Source organism: Schistocerca serialis, chromosome 6 (assembly GCF_023864345.2).
Source record: "Schistocerca serialis cubense isolate TAMUIC-IGC-003099 chromosome 6, iqSchSeri2.2, whole genome shotgun sequence".
NCBI classification, from domain to species: Eukaryota; Metazoa; Arthropoda; class Insecta; order Orthoptera; family Acrididae; genus Schistocerca; species Schistocerca serialis.
Window position 1 is genome coordinate 363,769,644 of NC_064643.1, and position 24,300 is coordinate 363,793,943.

The window sequence follows — 24,300 nt, forward strand, 5'->3', positions numbered from 1 at the left end:
CAGAGAAGCCCTTGCACCCAGCGATCTCAATTATTTGTGGATGTGTTATTATTCCGTGATGTCTCAACAGATGTCCTGTCATCCTGGCCCTCCTTCTTGTCAGTGTTTTCCATATATTGCTCTCTGATTCTGCGGATAACATATTCATTCCTCACATAATCAGCTTACTTGATTTTAAACATTCTTCTGTAGCACCACGACTGAAATCTTTCTACTCACTTCTGATCCAGTTTTCCCACACGCCGTGTCTCACTGCCATTCAAGGCCGTTCTCCAAACGTACATTCTCAGAAAAATCTTCCTCAAATTAAGGCCTATGTTTCATACTAATAGACTTCTCCTTTGCAGGAATGTCGTTTTTGTCCCAGCTAGCCTGCCTTCTATGTCCTCTTTGCTACGTCCGTCATGGGGTATTTCCCTGCATAGGTGGCAGAATTCCTTAATTTCACCTGCTTCGTGATCACCAATTATGATGTTAAGTTATTCTGGCTGTTTTCATTTCTGCTACCTACCATTATTTTCGTCTTTCCTCGATTTAGTCTCAATCCATACATCTACATCTACATTTAGACTCCGAAAGCCACCCAACGGTGTGTGGCGGAGGGCACTTCACGTGCCACTGTCATTACCTCCCTTTCCTGTTCCAGTCGCGTATGGTTCGTGGGAAGAACAACTGCCGGAAAGCCTCCGTGCGCGCTCTAATCTCTCTAATTTTACATTCGTGATCTCCTCGGGAGGTATAAGTAGGGGGAAGCAATATATTCGATACCTCATCCAGAAACGCACCCTCTCGAAACTTGGACAGCAAGCTACACCGCGATGCAGAGCGCCTCTCTTGCAGAGTATGCCACTTGAGTTTGCTAAACATCTCCGTAACGCTATCACGCTTACCAAGTAACCCTGTGACGAAACGCGCCGCTCTTCTTTGGGTCTTTTCTATCTCCTCCGTCAACCAGATTTGGTACGGATCCCACACTGATGAGCAATACCGAAGCATAGGTCGAACGAGTGTTTTGTAAGCCACCTCCTTTGTTGATGGACTACATTTTCTAAGGACTCTTCCAATGAATGTCAACCTGGTACCCGCCTTACCAACAATTAATTTTATATGATCATTCCACTTCAAATCGTTCCGCACGCATACTGCCAGATATTATACAGAAGTAACTGCTACCAATGCTTGATACGCTATCATATAATCATACAATAAAGGATCCTTCTTTCTATGTATTCGCAATACATTACATTTGTCTATGTTAAGGGTCAGTTGCCATTCCCTGCACCAAGTGCCTATCCGCTGCAAATCTTCCTGCCTTTCGCTACAATTTTCTAATGTAGCAACTTCTCTGTATACTACAGCATCATCCGCGAAAAGCCACATGGAACTTCCGACACTATCTGCTAGGTCATTTATATATATATATTGTGAAAAGCAATGGTCCCATAACACTCCCCTGTGGCACGCCAGAGGTTACTTTAACGTCTGTAGACGTCTCTCCATTGATAACAACATGCTGTGTTCTGTTTGCTAAAAGCTCTTCAATCCAGCCACACAGCTGGCCTGATATTCCGTAGGCTCTTACTTTGTTTGTCAGGCGACAGTGCGGAACTGTATCGAACGCCTTCCGGATGTCAAGGTACTGATTAGACTGTTCATTCCATTTAGCGGACACTGTAATACTTTTTTACTTTCGCTGTGAATGGCGTCGGCCCCTGGTAGCTGAGGATCAATTATAGCTTTGTTTTGTCTTTAATTGTCTTCTACATGTATATAAAAATTTGCCAAGAAGGATGGGATACTGGATTAGTCTTCCTGTTCAGAATATAATAATTGTTTGTGCTGGAACTTGTAAGAGGTCCGAGCAGATGTAATTTCGATGTATTGCTCATGCGCTGCCTGCGATATGCAAGGTCTTTGACCAGAGAGCAGTGTTGACTTCAGTAGGTCTGGAGTCTGCTCTGGTCTGATCTGGTGTATCGTGTTGGCTGGCCCGGTCGCAGTGCAGCGATGCCGGAGACTATTATTCTATAAGGTAAAAAATAGCCTCGCGCATATGTAGTAATGTTATCTCAAGTCCCATGTAAATGTTTTAAAAATCTCGTAATAATAACCTTTCTCATAAAAAGTAACTTTTAACAACCATTCATTTCAATTTAAAGAATTTACTAATTTCTCCCATCCATGATCAACCTGGTTGTTGCAAAAGAAAAAAAAATCTGTTGCTTCCTTTCATAAATGAGAGATATATCGTGCAGCATTGCACAGAGCTGTGGCGGAAAAATTTATTGTAAGAGCAGATATATCCGGCGACTTCATTGAGGTAAGAATTTTTCCTTTTTTTATTCAGAATGATCTTTCAGGGCAATGACACAGTACTGCTGTCGTCCAAAATTTACCAGGTTAAATTCACAGTGAATTATTGAAAAGTCGTAAGTGAGCAACAATTTAATTGAGAGGTTAGTTACATTGTTTTTTTACCAGATTACTGAATTTATTTTTTATTGGGACGTTACACTGAATGTAACGACATATTTATAATTTTTACTGTTGAGAGGTTTTAGGAATTTTTCTGTTTTGAGGTTACGCTAAACGTGAATGAATTTTGAGCTTAGATTAAATCAGAAAGAATTTTGTGGGGAGGTTACACTAAGTTAGAATCATACTGATATTATTTATTATATATTGTGGGGAGGCTACACTTGGCGACAACCGGCCAGGATCGTATTTCTTTGTGAATCTCTGAGAAGTAGTCATATATCTGCTCTTATTTACTTAAATGTAGTTTGCATCTGGCGCAACGCATTTACTAATTTGTTACTTTTTTTCACAGATCATCGGCAATTTAATGCTCTTTGTTGTAATTGTGTTTGTTCCATTTTTACTTCGTCTTTGTTTCATTTTTGTGCTTAATTTTGATTTGTGAAAAATGCCGCGACGAACTGTTAACAGTACATCGTGATGTGCAATGAGTGAAATAGCCGACTCGAATAATTTGGCAGTTAATACTAGCGACACTCAGTGTAATAGTGATAATCCCCTAATTACAGATAATCAGTGCGTGCCGATCACTAGTGTTGAGTTAAATCCTAATGATGGGCAAACAAATTCATTTACGTCCACAGTAAATTTAACAATTGATGACGCGGCACGTTCCGATACAATGATCGCTGCCCAGTTTGACACACCCGGTTTGCAAAATTTGCATAGTGAACAGATAAATTTTTCTCACGAAGATGAACAATGCAGTCAAAATACGTCAGATTTATTTGATTCCGAGGTAGTGACCAACAGCGCACATCCAATTGGCGAACCTTTTCAAGAATCAGAAAATGACCAAATGGTTACACAAAACGTGACAATTGCACGTACGCCATTAAACAGCACAGAGAATAGTGTAGGTAACATTGGCATGGATCAAGTTATGGTATTATTGATACAACTTCATGAATCAAACAAACAACTTAGTGAAAATCTCAAACAACAACTTAATGAAAAACTAGACAATGATACTAAGGAACAATTACGTGAGGAAATTAAGGCTTGTGCTAGAAACAGTAGTGAAGTAATTAGATCTGTGGCACAAGAAGTAGGTAATACACATGTAGCCACAACTAAATTACTTAGAGATGAAATTAGTGCAGGAAATTAAGGCTTGTGCTAGGAACAGTAGGGAAGAAATTAAATCTGTGGCACAAGAATTAAGTAATACACATGCAGCCACAACTAAATTACTTAGAGATGAAATTAGTGCAGTCGTTAAACAATGCTCTGAAAACGCAACACAGTTACGCGACGAGTTTAGATTAATGTCAGAAGAACTTTCACGCACGCTGGATGCGAAAGTAGACGCGAAATTTGACCAACAGAACAGCCAAATTGACGAACGTTTTAATCAACACCTACACAACAGTGAAACGTGTTACAGTAAATTTATACAGGAACAGAATAAAGTAAAGCAACAAGTCATGGAAACAATTACTGCACAGAGACAGGAAGATAAGCGTAAATTATTTACGAAAGCAAAATCATACGTAGACAACAATATTGCTGCAGTATCGGACGAAATCAAACAGTTGAACACCGAATTGCATGATGAAGTCTCCGATCTTAAAACAAAAACAGACACACACATATTAGAGTTTCAGACAATGACCAACAGACTTGAAGAGTTGGAATTAATACAGGATCCCGATGCCATTAAAGCAGACGTTAAAAAAGTGAACAAAACCACACGTAAAATACAAAAATAAATTAATGCTTGTGATACTGAAAACGATGATCACGTAAAAGTACTGACTGAAAAATATGATGAATTGGCCAGTCGTATTGACGTTATCGAAAGTAATAATGACGCCAAATCAGATGATACTTCACCAGTTTCGTTTAATCGAACTCCCGAATTCCAAAGTTTACAGTAGACAATCAGTGAGATAGGTTCGTCCAATAATACATTACGTATAAAATTTTCAACTTTACAGCAAGAAGTGACACAGATTAAAAATGTTACAGCCTCCAACACGGCACAGCATACGCCACATTCCGAACATTTCTCAGACTCACACAGCCAGTATAATTTAGGTAATTTACAGAGAGTACGTGACTTTCCGAACAGTCACAAACAAACAGATTATCATACAATCCTGAACCTGTTCAGACATACAGAGACGATAATTTTGATTATAAGCACTTTCTAACTGTAAAAAATTTAAGATACTTAATAATGACAGAACACAAATACGTCATTTGGACTGGATACGACAATTTGCTTTTGTATTTTCACCAGCTTGGCCTATAACGCAGAAACTAGATTTGGACTGGATACAACAATTTACTTTTGAATTTTCACCGCCATTGCCTGTAACGCAGAAACTAAAATTTATTTGCAGCACGTAATAGACCACAGGGGATTCATTACGCTTCGATGAATATGTGCCGTAGAGTGCACAGGGCCCCGAGCCGTAGTAGTGCTATTTCATCTTTAGTTTTCTGCACTGCTGCCTTCTAGTTTACTATTCTTTATATCTATCAAAACAGCTCTTCAACTATCAATCTAGTATTAAGAATGTGTGAAGAAAACCTGATATGACAAGTTTTTACCGAAAGTGACAGTTTTCTTTAGACACGCCCGAAGCAACAAGAACTACCAGCGTAATTTTAATAACAGGCAAAATTTTAATCATCAGTATGTACAAAATTTTCAGCAATCGCAGACACATTTTGGTAACAATAGAGTTTTTTCCCAACAACAGCAACAAAACCAACCGGTTAACATACCTAACCAACAATGTAGTCTGCAAGGTCAACCTAGCTTTAATGTTTCGCCGCCTATACGTATAGCGCCGGCTCCACCAAATAGTAACGCACAGCAACAAGGAAATAATTACGTACAGAAAACACATCATTTTAACTCGTATAGCAACGCGCCGTATAGCAATGGCTATCATGACAGACGTAAAAGTAATGAGCACAATTTTCAGCGTACGTTTAATAACAGTCGGTCTTACCAACAGCAGAATCATCCGCAACAACAGATTATCATGAATGAACCAGACAGTCGGTATCATCCCGAACGTAATACGTCAGGGCGAAATAACAGAACAGTACAAATAGTCGAAATGCCACAGCATCCTTCCGCGAATAACAGCATGTCAGAAAGAATTTGACTAGATACAGTACAGAATGAATCTTCCAGCAACGTAAGCCATACTTTTGACACATAGAGAATCATGTTCACGAAAATGTTATTGCTTTTGACGACATCCGATACACACTTTTGCATGAAAGACAGAATCACAACGTATGTAGACGACATTCTTATTGCAGAAGCTAACTGGTCTGAACACAATTTGATTCTTGAACAACTGTTACAAACCTTTCGTGCACAAGGACTCACAGTTAATCTTAGCAAATCGCACTTTGGCAAAACTTCCATAAAATTTCTTGGACATGTAGTTTCAGCAGAAGGCATTGCGCCTGACACGGAAAAACTTCAAGCTTTACGTGACATTACTGTTCCTACGACGAAGAAACAACTACGCAGCTTTTTAGGTTTAATTAACTTTTTTCGTAAATTTATTCATTACTCTGCTTTAGACACCCCTAGATTATGTCAATTGACGGGTAAAAACACTATTTGGTCCTGGGATAGCCAAGCGCAGTCTGAATTTGTCAATCTGAAACAAGCTTTGTTGAATGCACCACTTTTATCTCATCCAGGTCTTACTAGAAATTTTTCCATTGCCACTGACAGTTCTAACACCGCTTTAGGTGTACACGTTTTTCAGGAAATTGAAGAAGAAGGTACTACAATAATTAAAAACATCGCCTTTGCGGGCCGCATTCTGTCACCTGATGAACGCAATTATTCTGTCACAGAACTTGAAACATTATGTGTTGTATGGGCATTTACGAGATTCCGGCATTTTCTTTATGGAAGACATACGACCGTTTTCACAGATCATAGAGCTATATAGTTTTTACTTTCCGCAAAATTTACACATGACAGATTAAGCAGATGGAAACTTTATCTACAGGAATTTAATTTTATAATTGTTCACATTCCCGGTACACAAAATGTTGTAGCAGACGCACTATCCCGTTCTCTCAGCAACAATCGGCAAGACATCGCAACCAACTTCTGCCAAGCAAATTTTAGCGTCAAGTATATTCAAAAAGTTGCATTTGAAAATTTCGTTTCGACGTCATTACAAGATACAGCACAAGAGCAGAGTAAAGACAACGTATGGAAAGAAATAAGCACCTTTAGCAAGATAGGAATAATGTTACCATTAGAAACCATTACACTGTACGCAATAATATTCTGTTTCGCCGCTCTCACCCTGACAGCAACAATTGGTTACTATGTATTCCTGACGAGCTTGTTAACAAATTAATTTGGTATACTCATTTAAGTTACGCACATTATGGAGCCAGAAAATGTTTTCTTATACTGAGACAGAATTGTTGTTTTGCCAACATGGAGAAACGTATTCGACGAGTTTTAGCGTTATGTAAAATCTGCCAGAAAGCTAAGTCAGACACGACTTCACATATTCCTCCGTTACATCCCATTGTACCTGTTAAATTGAGACACATGGCCGCTGTAGACATTTTTGGTCCGATTCCCAGATCTAATAGAGGTTTTTGTCACATCTTTGTCGCTGTTGAACTCACTTCGAAATTTGTTACTTCCACTCCGTTACGCAAAGCTACTGCTAAATCTGTTTCGAAAGCGTTTGTAAAACAATTTTTATTTCATGTAGGACATGTATTGAAAGTAATTTCCGACAGTGGACCACAGTTTCGATCTGCTATATGGACACGTATGTTACGAACAAGAAACATTTCTCCGATCTATATATCCAAGTATCATGCTTCTTCGAACCATTGTGAACGACTAATGAAAGAAATTGGTAAACTATGTAGAATATACTGCTATAAAAACATATTGATTGGGATACACACATACTGTCATTCCAGGATGTAATGAACTCCATACCAAATGAATCTACTATGTTATCTCCGACTGTTATACTGAAAAATGTTGAACCACCTAACAAAATTAAAGAATTAGTATCCTTTTCTGCATCTCGTCGACTACGACACCATGAAATAATTGACATTGCGCTGAACAACATCAAACGTGCCGCAGAGCGCCGGAGAAGACAGCAAAAACAGGTTTGTACACGCCGTGACTTTCACATTGGACAGAAGATATTAGTACGCACACATTATTTATCCAACAGAGGAAAGAGTAGATGCAGTAAATTTGAGCTTCTATATGGAGGTCCATACAGAATTCTCAGCATTCCTCACCCCAATGTAGTACACATCGAAACTCTGAGAACCAGGAAAAGTAAAGGCAATCACTATGTCTCCAATATTAAACCCTTTATTGGATGAACATACTTTATGATTTATCACACTGTAATGCCATTTTCTGTTTTTTATATGACCACTTATGGAATTATATCTATATGACTACTTACTGATGATTATCATATTTTTTCTTGGCCAGTGCCCGGCAAGGTAAGGTTAGCAGGTCGCTTTTCTTGTCGTTATATATCAGACCGTGCACATTTTCCATTTTTTGTGTATGTGTGATTGTTTTCCTATCGAAAGTAGAATTTTTGTTTGTATGCACTACGAAGTCTTTAAGATATAACAAACACCAGTTGACTTTAACATTTTTCCTTATGATATCTCAATATCTTGACTATTCTACACTTTTGGCTACTGCATTATGAGACTGTGTGTACATTTTTGCACCTGAACACTCTCTATGTTTTTGACCTAATACGTTTTCTGTCATGCTATGCTGTATGCTTAATTATATCACTAGAAACCAGTTTTTATTTAATGAGTATATGATTTAAATGCAAGATATTAATCCTTATTCATCATTTTCAGAAAGCAATAACGTGTAAAAGAAATAACTTAAACGAACCACAGTGGATTACTATGAAATGGGAATTTCACCTTCGGAATGAACGAAATAAAATGCAATACCTCGTCATGAAGAGTAAATGGATCAGAATTAACAAGCATTACCAAGAATATACTATACACATCGTATGATAGCAGTCTTAACTAATTATTTTTCTTTCAGAATACGAGGCGATTGATGCAGGCTGTCAGACAGAACTACACATCTTAGTTTTAGTGATGAAATATGCTAGAAATAAGAAACTCTATACTATGAATAGTTGTATGAAGTAAATGGTAATATGAATAACGAATAATGAAGTGTCTTTTTTGTAGATGATAATGAATGATGATGAATAGTTGTATGAAGAATATGCTAATATGAATAATGAGGTTTTTCTTTGCAGGTGATGATAGTAATGAAGTTATGGTAATATGAATAATGAAGTTTCTCTTTGCAGATGAGGATAATGATGAAGTTTATATATTTACTGTTACATAAGAAATGCTATGTAGTTATTTAAGTATTTGTAGCAGTTTGTTTTGACAGTATGTCTTATGTCGCATGGTATAATGACTGAATGTTTTGGAAAGGACAGCTAGAGTACATACATATTGAGTACACGTTTCATTACCTGTTAATTCGAAGTTCACTACTTTTCAGCATAGCATGCGTTTCTTCTTTCAGCTTAATAATCCATTTTGTATTTTTTTCCAGGAGAAGCTATTCATGAAATTAATGTGCCATAAGCAGTTAGTTATTAAACCTGTTCTAGTACTTGCAGTTTTATTACCCATTTGTGTGTGTCATTCATGAATGTGATCACATATACTCTACTTGTTTCATAACCTTGCTACAGCTGACTCATGACAAATGACTTTACTAATCCTTATTTGCAACAATAAGTCAAAAGCAAATATTTTCATGCCCCAGCAATTAATTATCGATCCCAACGCAATGCATTGCTGAAAAAAAATATTACCAGTCCCAAATAATGCTACTAATTTAAGAGATATTTATAGTACTAAATATAATGCAGATTTGTCAAATGTATTGAATCCATTATATCTATGTATTATTGGAACACAGACCTTGAGCAATAGTTACAGTGTGTTACATTTTAAATATGTCCTATGTCACTTGAATGATAAGTTCTGAGTAGTGCTGAATGATGTTTTGTAATAATGCATAAATGCTATGCCAGTGATTTCTGTAAATAATATTTTTGTTATACTCTATAAATGCTATGCCAATAATTAACTCTCATTTTCAATGATGACTTCTGAATAATACTGAATAATGTTTTATAAAACTATATGAATTCTTTGTAACTGGCCAATGAACGCCACTGTTTCTTATATTTTCAATTTGTCTTATGTCACTTACATGCTATTATATATGAATACCAGTAGCTTGATGCTACACTCATTAGCTCCTGTTTTGAATGATGACTTCTGATGGTTTGTAACTGGCCAATGAGCGCCAATGATTACTATAACTAGATGAACTATGTTAATGCTATGCCATTAATTAACTCTTTTTTTGAATGATGACTTCTGAACAATGCATAAATATGCTTTCTAACTGGCCAATGAGTGCCAATATTTAGTGTAATCAGATGACTTATGAATAATGTTCTGTAATACTCCATACACAGTACAGAAATATTTAGTAACTAGGCAATGAGTGCCAACAATTACTCAAATCCGTTGATAGACTAATGTAATTCTCAATGTTGACTAGCATAAGACTTAATTTTCTTAACCTGCTGATCTAATTACCAGAAATTACTGCAATATCCGTTTGTCCTGTCCATCCTCATGATCATGGAGCACTATATTTGGATTTTGCACTAATTCTACGTGCCCGCATCTCGTGGTCGTGCGGTAGCGTTCTCGCTTCCCACGCCCGGGTTCCCGGGTTCGATTCCCGGCGGGGTCAGGGATTTTCTCTGCCTCGTGATGGCTGGGTGTTGTGTGCTGTCCTTAGGTTAGTTAGGTTTGAGTAGTTCTAAGTTCTAGGGGACTGATGACCATAGATGTTAAGTCCCATAGTGCTCAGAGCCATTTTTTAATTCTACGTTGGTGAAAAAGTATCAATTCTGCAGGAGTGTGGTGTTGACACATCATGCTGTCCACCACCTTGAACGATGGAGATGTTATTATGGTCCCACTGTTTGGTGTACCTAATGTACTACCAAAATGATAACATTGAATATTAATACGAGATTTCAGTGTCTTGGCTACACTGATTAATACTTCAGGAAGAGAAATTCAGATTGTCTCACTTGGTGTTGTGCTTCTGTAGAAAGATGTGGACTTTCAGTGCAGCTACGTGCAACCTACTGTGCTACAACCATGATGCAATCCTTCCCTTTCGTTTTCCTAGTACTTGTAAAATGGTAGAGACATATACAGTGCGTGTGCACTCTATGTCATTTATTAATATGTCTTGTACTCATTGCGTATCCCGGTTCTTGTAAAATGGTAAAAAATATATACAGTGCGTGTGCACTTTATGTCATTTGTTAATGTTTTGTACTCATTGCGTATACATTTTGTCATTGCTTGATGTGTTCTGTACTCAGTGCATGTGCACTCTATTTCATTTAATATGTTCTGCACTTATATATATATATATATATATATATATATATATATATATATATACTCTGTGACTGTAAACTTAGTTAATTAAGTAGATTTTAGAAAAATTTGTTGCTCATGGCAAGTCCAATTGACTCACCATCGCTGCCAAATTTTTGCCCCCCCCCCCTCCAGTGGAGGGTTATGTAAGAGGTCCGAGCAGATGTAATTTCGATGTATTGCTCATGCGCTGCCTGCGATATGCAAGGTCTCTGACCAGGGAGCAGTGTTGACTACAGTAGGAACTATGTAGCTGTAGCAGTAAGTTGTTGCTAGTCTGGAGTCTGCTCTGGTCTGGTCTGGTGTATCGTGTTGGCTGGCCCGGTCGCGGTGCAGCGTTGCCGGAGCCTGAGTATTATTGTATAAGGTAAAAAGCAGCCTCGCGCGTATGTAGTAATGTTATCTCAAGTCCCATGTAAATGTTTTAAACATCTCGTAATAATAATCTTGCTCATAAAAAGTAACTTTTAACAATCATCCATTTCAATTTAAAGAATTTACTAATTTCTCCCATCCATGATCATCCCGATTGTTGCAAAAGAAAAAAAAATCAATTGCTTCCTTTCATAAATCAGAGATATATCGGGCAGCATTGCACAGAGCTGTGGCGGAAAAATTTATTGTAAGAGCAGATATATCCGGCGACTTCATTGAGGTAAGAATTTTTCCTTTTTTTATTCAGAATGATCTTTCAGGGCCATGACACAGTACTGCTGTCGTCCAAAATTTACCAGGTTAAATTCACAGTGAATTATTGAAAAGGCGTAAGTGAGCAACAATTTAATTGAGAGGTTAGTTACATTGTTTTATTACCAGATTACTGAATTTATTTTTTATTGGGATGTTACACTGAATGTGAACGACATAATTATAATTTTTACTGTTGAGAGGTTTAGGAATTTTTCTGCTTTGAGGTTACGCTAAATGTGAATGAATTTTGAGCTTCGATTAAATCCGAAAGAATTTTGCGTGGAGGTCAATGTGAAAAGAATTTTGTAGGGAGGTTACAAATGAGAAAGAATTTTGTGGGGAGGTTACAAACTATTTTGTTGATTTTCTTTTTGCAGCTATTAAATGATGATTTGACTATGGGTGTCTGATTTTCATGAAAATACCAAGCAAATCTGATAATTAAAAAAAAGAAAGTGGTTTGCGTCACGGAATGCCATACCTAAGGTCCCGGGTTCGATTCACGGCTGGGTCGGAGGTTTTCTCCGGTCAGGGACTGGGTGTTATGTCGTCCTTATCATCGTCATTTCATTCCCATCGACACGGAAGTCGCCAAAGTGGCGTGAAATCGAAAGACTTGCTCCAGGCGAACGGTCTACCCGACGGTAGGTGCTAGGCACGCGGCATTTCCATTTTTTAATGATGGCAATATCATCAGTGAATCTTGGGATTGCTTCCATTTCATCGTGATTTTTGATGCTAGTCTTGTACTTTTCTTTTGTTTCCGTCATTGCTTCCTCGACTTATAGATTGAACACCAGGGGCGAATGACTACACTGCTGTCTTATATCCTTTTTATTAGTCATGTTCCCATAACATTAGTTTTTGACAGGACAACAGATTCAGTACAGTTTTTCAACTCCGTTAAAGGTTTGTGTGCAGCCAGAAGGTGGGATTCACAGGACGAGAAGCCTGTAGGAGGCTTTCCGCGGTGTGTAGCGGGGCGAGAGGTACGCAGAAGCAGAGCGCCGCAGGAGATGGCCTGGGCTGGGCTGGAGTGGGTGAGTTCTGAGGCCGGAGTGCGGCGGCCTTATCTGCCGTGGCCGAGGGCATTGCTTTTCTTAAACGGCCCGGCGCGCCGCCTTCAGCTCGCAGGTAGGCGTGCCCTTTCGCGCCACGCCACTGTCACGGTGACCTAAGTCGGAGATAGCCGACACGCAATTTAAGGGAAGATAAACTCCTTCCGCAGAGGCCTACGGAAAAGCAAGAGGTCGCTCCATTCTGCACCTCTCGCTCTGCTGTGGCGACTACCTGCTTCTTTCCTGGAAAATCGATTTCCACGGCGCCAGTTGGAGAAGAAATATATGCGGTGCCACTACTAGCATAGCCGTAAAGTAAACCTAACATTTCGTTAACCCACTAATTTAATTCAAGAGAGATAAGGATGACACTTCACTAAGTATAACGGAACACATTATGAGCACTGCTTCAGATAGTAAACAGTAAAAATTACTCGTTATAAATGCATTACTGATGCTTTTATGACGAGGCCTATCAAATATCTATTCAGGACATCACAAGTGAAGCGGTCTAAGGCGCTGCAGTCATGGACTGTGCGGCTGGTCCCGGCGGAGGTTCGAGTCCTCCCTCGGGCATGGGTGTGTGTGTTTGTCCTAAGGATGATATAGATTAAGTAGTGTGTAAGCTTAGGGAGTTGTGACCTTAGCAGTTAAGTCTCATGAGATTTCACACATACACATCACAAGTGAGAAACAACTATAATAAAAGCACAAACCAAACATGATAAATTAAACCTTAAAAGACGTACCTTTCATTCCCATTCACTAATCGCGCTTTTCATATTTTATTCTTTCTGCAATTCTTTCTTTCATCATATCACATTTGCAGTGGGATGCCTACATGGCTAGATAATTTTCTAAGGCAATACTACGCTGGTCAATGAGAGAGAACCGGCGCAGTATATTTTTCGTTATTTGGGAACTCAATTCAACAGTCTCCCTGCAGCGGTCATGAAGGCTTCCCTTTTCCCTCGCGGATCGTTACTACGCGATGCATGTGGGACCAGTTTGAATGCTATGTAGTGACCAAAGTTGTGCCCCTTCCTAGTCTCACAAGTTGCAATACCAACCCTCAAGCTTATCACTCACTTTTAACGCTCCAAAGTAGCCTCCGTGACGAGACTCTGAGCGTGTTCTGACGAATCGCGAGCCACTTCCCAGTGTTTGGGCGGCTAGCCATAACGGCAGTTCCGTATCATCTGATTGGGCGGGTTAGGGGTGCGCCAATTCTCACGACCCAACCTCCCAGCTATCCATTGGAGACGTGGAACGCGAATCAGTTCTGACTGTTCCTGCTCGCTGGTGGAGATCTGGGGGCGCGATGCAGTAAGCATGTTTGTACTCAGTGAATGCCAATTTAGTTGGTTATAATGCACTTAGCCGGCTGAAGTGGCCGTGCGGTTCTAGGCGCTGCAGTCTGGAACCACGAGACTGCTACTTTCGCAGGTTCGAATCCTGCCTCGGGCATGGATGTGTGTGATGTCCTTAGGATAATTAGGTTTAACTAGTTCTAAGTTCTAGGGGACTAATGACCTCAGAAGTTGAGTCCCATAGTGCTCAGAGCCATTTGAACCATATAATGCACTTAGAGCACTAGGGACTCGTTACTGAGAGAGCACTATTTTCTTTTCGTTTCTCATAAATTTCGTTTCTTAAATTCTATAATTCGTGAATAATGATGAATTTGGCTTCTGACCTTTGTCCGTTACCAGTGTGAGGTCGGCTATGGGCCATATCAGGGTAAAGATTCTTGTTCTCAAAGTGGCAGTATCACCTTCTGTATCTCTTCCTTAGTTTTTTTTCTTGTGATACGGGTGTGGATGTAAGTTTAGGTTGTAAATTCAAGGAATGGATTCATGGTCCTTTGTGCTAAAACACGTGACCACGCGGCGGGCGATTGGTCTTGCGTACTGCTGATTCCCTAGCAGCTTCTTAGCCTAGCAGTGATTTTATTTCCTTCGCTTAAACGACTGTGCTATGACGAATATTGACGTGAGTTACTCGGATTTCAGTTGGGAGACCACTTTGGCACTTTCTTATTCTGGCACTTACCCCTTACTCTGTTTGGTCTACGGATCTGGCGAGTGCATTATGGTAATTGCACTCTCTTGTAAAAATGGTAGCGTATCTGTTTAATCACGCACAACTCTCATTTCTTTTCCCGCCAACTCGTCTTTTTTTCGCCATTGTGGGGAGGGCAGACTAATGAATCAATCTTTCCTTCCTGCCGCAAAATTATTTTCAATAGGACCTGAATGAGCGGAAATTACGACCTTATTTTCTTTGTATTTATGCAATTTCTCGTTTATGCTCTTTTTTTAAATAAAGATGTCACACTAATGTCTATCTGCAGTCATCAATTCAATGGAATTTCCCTACGACATAAGAGCAGCTTGCAACCCCCCATTAACCCTTGTTGTTGTTGTTGTTGTTATGGTCTTCAGTCCACAGACTGGTTTGATGGAGCTCTCCACGCTACTCTATCCTGTGCAAGTTTCTTCATCTCCCAGTACCTACTGCAAACTACATCCTTCTGAATGTACTTAGTGTATTCATCTCTTGGTCTCCCTTTATGATTTTTACCCTCCACGCTGCCCTCCAATACTAAATTGGTAATTCCCTGATGCCTCAGAACATGTCCTACCAACCGGCACCTTCTTCTAGTCAAGTTGTGCCAAAAATTTCTCTTCTCCCCAACTCTCTTCAATACCTCCTCATTAGTTATGCGATCTACCCATCTAATCTTCAGCATTCTTCTGTAGCACCACATTTCGAAAGCTTCTATTCTCTTCTTGTCTAAACCAGTTATCGTCCACGTTTCACATCCGTACATGGCTACACTCCATACAAACACTTTCAGAAAGGCTTCCTGACACTTAAATTTGTGCTCGATGTTAACAGATTTCTCTTCTTCAGAAACGCTTTCCTTGCCATTTCCAGTCTTCATTTTATATCGTCTCTATTTCGACCATCGTCAGTTATTTTACTCCACAAATAGCAAAATTCATGTATTACTTTATCATGAGCAAATTAACTAATCAATAAACGCTTTGGTTAGTTGGTCTCCGTACGGTCGTGCGGACCTCGCGCTTTTCTTAGTAGGGGCCGAGAATCGTCTGGCAGACCCGTTGCGACTATTGAATTGACGGAACCGGTTATAACTATATCTCATTCTTGTATTCCTTATAAGGGAAAGGTCATGGCTTACTGCGAGTCATGAACAAAATTCCACTTGATGTGGTGAAAGTTGGTTGCCTTATCCTGAATAAGTTATACAGAGTTTGAATTAAATAACTATCGCCTATTCACTAAATTTATTTGTTGAGGATTCTTTCCACAATACCCATAAAAAATTGCTTAAAACAAGCAAGGCACCGCTTTTAACGTTTAACAGCGATGGACTGCCACAGCCGCTGCTAAAGCTGTGGCAGATGGTCTCGTTCAGCGCTTAGCTGTGATGGAGTGCGTCATCCATTTGATTAGTGTTATTGCCCGACTCTCAACATAACTCTTACACTGAGGTGACAAAAGTCACGAGATATTGGTATGCACATATATAGATGGCAGCAGTACCGCGTAATCAAGGTACAAAATGGCGGTGTATTGGTGGAGTTGTCATGATGTCGTTTGCACTCAGGTGACCCATGAGAAAAAGTTTCCGATGTGACTACGGCCGCCCGACGGGAATTAACAGAACATTCTGTTCAGAAAATATTTAGGGTAAATCAGTTGGACCCTAGACAACTGGAAAACCGTGGCCTGTCCCGATTTTATTTGGCAAGAGCTCATGGTAGGGTTGCAGTGAGAGGAGAGGAGGAGTGAGCAGTCGTAGACGGGGGGTGAGGGGGTGAGGATAAGAAGGAGGAGAGACGGTAAGAAGTACTTTCTGCTTCTGCAAGATAGAGTTAACCTGCGTTAGGAACGAGATACTTTCCTTTTGATTTTAGTTCCGCTTTTGGAATACACACTTTCTGCGCACTTCTTAAACCGCCCAAAATTATGAATTGCCTTGGTCTCTTAAACTAAGTCGGGTCCCTGCGTTACTGTTATACACTAGTCAGCCGGTATGTCCATCTTTGGCACAGATAAGAGCGGTGACACGTCGTGGCATCGAAGCAATGGTGCATTGGTAGGTTGCTGGAGGGAGTTGGCATCACATCGGCACACACAAGTCACTTCATTCCCATAAATTCCGGATGGGATGGGGGGTGTGGGGGGCGGGGGGGGGGGTGTAACGATGAGCTCTGACACCGTGGTCAGTATCATCCCAGATGTGTTTTATCGGGTTCCGATATCTGGCGAGTTAAGGGTCTAGCACATCATTTGGAACTCGCCGCTGTGTTCCTCGAAACACTCGCTCATATTCCTGGAGTTGTGACATGACGCATTATCTTGTTGAAAAAGTTACTGCCGTCGGAACCATGATCTTCGTGAAGGGGTCTGTTACCAATATACGACACTCCTTCGCCATCTGGTGTCTTGCACGAGCTCCACTGGACCCATGCATGTCCACGTGAATGTTTCCCAGGCCATAACGAACGGATTCACACACAGAGCATAACTGTGCAGCCGCCAGTTGTCTCCGTGCCGCAGAACTGGTGTCAAGGAGTTGTTTCTCTGGAAGACGACTCAATCGTGGCCCCCCATCGGCGCGATGAAGACGGTATCTGGATTCATCAGACCACGCAACGCTCTGCCATTGCCCCAACGTCAAGTGCCGATGGTCACGCGCCCATTTCACTCGTTGTTGCCGATGTCGCGGTGTTACCATTGGCACATGCGTGGGTCATCGGCTGCGGAAGCCCATCGTTGGTATGTGTTCAGGCATACTTGTACTCTGCCTAGTATTAAAGTCTGACGTTAGCCACAGTTCGCTTCTTGTCCTGTTTTACCAGTCTGCACAGCCTACGGCGTCGGCCATCTTTAATGATGGGTGACCGGCCAACCCCATAACGTCTGGACGTCGTTTCCCCTCAGTTTCGCCACGTCTTGCGGACACTCACCACAGCACTCTTTGAACACTCGACAAATCGTACAGTTTCCGAAATGCTCGGGACGAGCCTTCAGACCATCACAATCAGACCTCGGTCAAACTCAGATAGATCGCACGCCTTCCCCATTCTACACATGAAGAACAAGCTCTCTAATACCAATGCACCGTGTCTGTGTCTGATTAGTAGTCATTCCTCAAAAGGTAACGCTGCTATCGCCTGGCCGAGTTTACTATGTCGATAGTAGATCGTTGGTCATAATGTTCAGGCTGATCAGTTTGTATAGAAAGGTTTGTAACGTTGTAACGACAGATGCCTCTACCGAAATTCAGGAGTATCTGTAGAGGATGCACAAGGAATCAAGTTGACTCTGAATCTAAATAATTAGGTAAAAAGAAGAAGAGACCCACAAATGTTCATTACACTATTACAGATATATCACTAGAAAAAGTAACAACAGTAGAGTATCTATGAGTAACGGAAGGAAGCGACGTAAATTGGAATCATCACGTAAAACTAATTACAGGTAAAGTGTTGCGGCGAAAATCATTGCAAGAATCGTATGTATCTGTAATCATCTACGATATATGTGGCTTACGAAACACTCGTTTCACCGACTTTAGGGTACTGCAAATCAGTCAGGGAGCCTCTGTCAGGCTGGATTCATGGTAAAGATAGAGAAGTGAAACAATTGCATTGATTCTCATTCATTATGCACGCCTTTCATATTTTTTAATTTTTTTGTTAATGTAAATATATAGTCTTTCGTCAGTTTATAATTTGCAGTAACATGCTTAATAAAAATTTTCTGTGATAACTTCACACTGGTGAGTGAGAGAGGAAGGGAGCAAGGCTTTTTTTTTATTTTTACCTTCAATTCAGCAGTCTCCCTGATACGGTCACAGTTTGAATCCTGCCTCGTGCATGGATGTGTGTGATGTCCTTAGGTTAGTTAGGTTTGAGTAGTTCTAATTTCTAGGGGACTGATGACCTCAGATGTTAAGTCCCATAGTGCTCAGAGCCATTTGAACCACCATTTCTCCCTGATGTGGCCATGATGGCTTCCTTTCCCTCCCATTATCGTTGTTCTCGAATGCAGCGTCCAGCATTTTGCCTGCTCTGTAGAGGCCAATATAGTCCCTTTTCTTATTCTCACAAGCTGTAGCACCAATTTTGAAGTTTCTCTTCTTATACACAACTTTTGCGCTGTAAAGAGCTCTGCCTGACGAAACTGACCGAAATCTGACAAATCACGAATCATCCCACTATGTTCGAGCTGCGGCCTAGAACGGCATTTAGTTAGGCAGCAGATACCGTGGCCTTTGATTGGCCGGTTTAGGGGTACGGTTATTCTCGTCCGTAACGGACCCAACTCTCCTCTGGAGACAAGGGCACTTGGTCCGTGGTCTATCGAATGGAAGCGAGATATTGCAGTCTTTTGGTTGGTAAGCATGCGGTTAACACAAAATTCGTTTATTTGCTATGCATTTCGAGCGTTAGGGAATTCTTTAGCACCCACTAGTATTTTTCGTTCTCTTTGCAGTTCTGCGCCGTTAATTCACTTATTCGTATGTCATGCCGGACTTCAAGTTAGATGTGTGTACATTTAATGATTCAGTTGCGGAAAGTCAGTCGTAGTAAACGTTAAAGTTGATATTTCTGTTGTTTTTAAGTTATTATATCGTCTTCAGCGTCATTTCCTATGCATTTTCGTAATATGCGCTTGGGACTAATATTTTGTAAAAGGTAGTTTTTCTGAGATAGGTCCATGTTCCTTTTGTGATAGAACACGCGACCACATCGGGTGTGGTGGACTTATACTAAATTAATCACGTAGCAGTTGTGCCCTCGCGGCGGTAGAATGTACATTTCTCCAAACGAAAAGCCGTGCAGTGGGCTTTATAGAGATTTCCATAATTTGCGGATGGGAGGCACACTTCGCCACTTCACTTTTTGTGTTCCGGTCTTTCCCTCTGTTTATTCCTCATTAGTGACGGTTACATAATGATGATTTCTTTTCATTGTTGATTAATAACGAAATTGTCTTGTCACAACGATCGGGTTCCATGATTCCTTTCCCGTTTCGCCATTGTAGAGAAGCTAGGCTGCTGAAACAAAACTTTCTCTCTCCCCTCCCCCCCTCTCCCCAAATATCGTGTGAGATTGTAGTAGAATAGACATACCGAGATTATAATGTGTTTGTACAAGACCAAGTTCGCTTTGCAGTATAAAGAGATGTTAATTTACATTCGCTCTTTTACTGAAATTTGCTCCCACATAAGAAGAGATTTGTAAGACCCCTGTAGAATTGTTTTACCCGTATTGTCGGACGGATTTCGCGTATCCTGTTGCTAGGGACCAAATTAGTTTTCTCAGATTCGTTTCTAGAATTTCAAATACGGAACCGCAGTCAGTCATGTTCAGTACTTCAATACTTCTCTTATGAATAAGGAAAATGTTGTGTCTTACTTTTGCCCACAAGTTAAATTTCCATGTGGTGAATTCAGATTCGTGAAATCACTAATTATATTAAAATTGGAAATTGGACAGCCAAATATAGTCACCGCCCGTCCACACATTCTCTTTATTACGAAACCTATTCAAAATTTCCTTTTACTAGACTACGAGTCACGGCTTTTGGAAGAGTGAACGAAGAGCGATCGATTTCGCCACGGAATCATCCAGGTAGCTCAGTACGAAAGGGTAACGAGGTGCTCAACAAAATATTTTCTGTTTCGTGGTAACTTAGGAATCATCATACGAAACTCAGTCATTTGTACATTTACATGTTGTGTGTGAGGTTTGTTCGTAAATGAAAATGCATATCAGAGTTCTTGAGTTATTCCAGATCAACAGGACCATATAACTTTCAAGGAACATTAGTATAGCTCTTCTTTTTTGGTAAATATTTACGATGTATTCTTGTTTTATAACGTGTTTAACCCACTTGACGATCACCACATAATGGATCTATGAAAAAATCATATATAAAATCTTACATCCAGTGGCATACCCTGCAAGAGAAGCGTTGTTCATCATGGAGGGATTTACTATTGGATATATGAAAGCGTATGTTCCAAGGAATGTCCGTCAACTATGAACCTCCAAACTGATATTTATAAAACTTTGTACAGACAGTCAACACATAGTGTCCACTAAATGATCAAAGCTTTGGCCCATTCGAAATTCATGGCCATCGTCAATCTTGGAGGGTTCAAATGGTTCAAATGGCTCTGAACACTATGGGACTTAACATCTGTTGTCATCAGTCCCCTAGAACTTAGAACTACTTAAACCTAAATAACCTAAGGACATCACACACATCCATGCCCGAGGCAGGATTCGAACCTGCGACCGTAGCGGTCACGCGGTTCCAGACTGAAGCGCCTAGAACCGCACGGCCACACCGGCCGGCAATCTTGGAGGTCAAAAATACATTTTTGTCTTCTTAGTGGTTCAGGAACGAACACCCTCCGAATCTCGAGGAACTTTTTACGATGCCTGAAACACATTCTGCGTCAGTTCATGAAGAAAGACGCCTGGATGCTGAAATGAAACAATGCCAATTACCAAAACGGGAAATACTGCCGAGCTGATACATTACAGTTCCATAAATAGTCTTCCTACGGTCTCTCAGACATCCCCCATGAGCGAAAAACAGGGAAACTAGGCAAGTTAGTCATCCGTAAAACCGTCAAGGAATTTATATCGTGAACTGCATTTTTAAGTCTAGTATTATTCTGTTGGAATATACCATTCGGTCACGTGGTCATGAAGGGAAAGGCAACAGGATTTACCATTCTTAGCACACAATTTGAGCGTTCAGCGCCCCTTTAACTGTTACCTTATCAGTCACGTTGCCATATCGAAGCGCTCCGCACACCACTACTGAAGGAGTTGGAGAGCTATCTTTCACCAGGTCGTCTACGGTCGCGTTGACGTCAACCCGACCTCCACAAACAACAGCATACCACATAATAACACCAGTGTCCCAGATTATTCTACCTGAACATCACGTGCGTATTCATTGTCTGTGGTGTGGTGTCAGCGGTAAACTACGCAAGGCAACTTCAGTTCTCAACCCAGGTTCTACTTACCTGATTCAGAAGTTTCGTGCTGATACTCTGCCTGTAACCGCTGCCTGGTTTTCAGTTGTCATGCGTCTATTTGTTAGAACTACAATAATACTTCGCTACTCTGTGCTGTAATCCTTGTGGAAGGGTAGCTGCTTGCCGAGCTGTAGTCCTGATTACTTTTCGCCAGCACTCGTCCTGCATTCATGGTACCAAAGACAGCTGTCTGTGCGATATTTCAGGAATCTCCCATTTCGCTCACCCAAATGATATGAACTCTCTCAAAGTTCGAAAGATGGTGATAAGCTGTACGAGCGCGTCACCTGGGCATGCACTCGTTGCGATCACCACCATTCTCTCTTGTTAAAAACCCAAAGCCGTTTAGTCTCACAACATTCTTCGTCGCTAGAACTGGAGGGTCTCTATACTGAAATTACTAAAAATAATCTCAGATAAAGATGAAATTTTAGTCAATGCTTCCTTAAGCGTAGAAATGCTGAGGTATGGTTCAGCAACGGTCGGTCTTCTCGCTTACATCTGTATATAACTTCCTTGCTGCAGATGTAAAATGATCGCGACGCGGCATGAGCGAACAGAAAAAGAATATAGGGAAATGAAAATCGTACAAGAAGAATCCCTTCACACATTAGATTGCTCATTTGAGCATACTTTGTTTGTGCAACGATGCTGGTATCAGTGGTCACGTAAATATTCTCACACCCGTAGGTGAGGTTCTGGACGTCCATGCAGCACAGACAACCACAGGGCATGGGTATAATAGGATGGGAAGTCACTCGTGCGACTCGTCAACCGTCAAGTCTTGCGGGAATCTGTGAACAGGTCGAGCAGGCGTGGCATAACATACCCCCAAGACGGTACTTGCAATCTGTGCGGTCGACTACATGTCGGAGTCAGCGCCTAAATTGCCGCCTGTGGAGAATATACCACATAGTAATATGGGTGTTTAGGCGTGGGTCGATACCTGGTACCTCATAACAGTTTGTAGCATTGATCTGTCAATATAATCATTTCATGTACTCCATATGCACTGTTGCAGCAATAAACCTTGAGTGAATTAGAAACCTCTAAAAAGGATGAACTAATTTTTTTATGGCAGTACGTAAACCTGGAGCTGATTAAATATGCGTCTGATCACCTAAAGCATAGGCTATTAAATTTTATGAATGTTTGCTGGCTGAGCGGACGTGTACCAGATGAGTGGAGTAAAACGTTGGTACGCTCTACTTACAAGAAAAGGCGATAAATCACTACTTGCAAATTACCGACGAATAATTTTCCTAAATTCCTGCTACAAACTGATGCTAAAATATTAACTAAGAGATTACTACCAAGAATGGAAAAGCATATGTTAGAGGTACTACATGGTTTTAGTGAAAGGTAAATAGTGTTTTGACTTGCGCAAGTAACCGAGGAAGAAAAATGGATTTTTAATTGCCAACTTACTGTTTTTATCGACTCTGAAAAGGCATTTGAAAAGATAAAGCGGAAAATTCTGTGAGGATCACTTGACGAATTGAGACTTCGAACACAGCTCATTACGGCAATTTGGTCACTATACAAAAATAATAAAATAAGGGTCCGTACTCGGAGGAATGAGGCAGAATCAGCAGATACCTATCAAGGAGTCAGACTAGGCTGCCCACTGCCACCAACCCTGTTTAATGCTTACATTGGCGACATCAGCAGTAAGTGGTTGATTTTTTTTAGGACACATTATGAAGTGATAATTTTAGTTTTATCATACTACTGCTGCTGATCATCAGATTATAATAAGAGAATCTGAAGAAGAGGTTCATGTTCCACTACAAAAACTGGGTTATAACATTTCAAGGATTTGATCACATAAAAACCAGAACTGTATTAGGCGGACAAATTATTGAACAAGTACGAGAGTTTAAATATTTAGGGTGCAATTTTAAATTTCCCAAGGCAGATCATTTAGTCTTAAAATTATCCAGATTCTGACATTTCTGTGGAACTATTCAACGTACACCAAAACATAAGGTAAGGAAAGAAACTTTAGTCAAACGCTACGAAGTGATCTGATCAGTTACGACGAATTGAATCATCACAGACAAAGTTCGTCCGCTTTGTAGCGGGATATTGGTTGTTGGACCATAAAAGAAATACGGATATTAGACGAGAACTAAATGGTGAACCTTTTATAAACACTACTGAAAAATACCGACTGAACTGGAAAGACCATATTTAACGTACCGTATTTCTAATGATAGAATAACTAAAACGGCAATATAACAACGTACCCCAACCTGCAGGACGAACGTTAGACGTCCCATAAATTGATGACGTGAACAATTCTGAGCTGGAGCAGGCCGAAAGGCCTCATCTCTGAAAACAATGATGATAATCATCATCATCTACGTACTGCTTCCCACG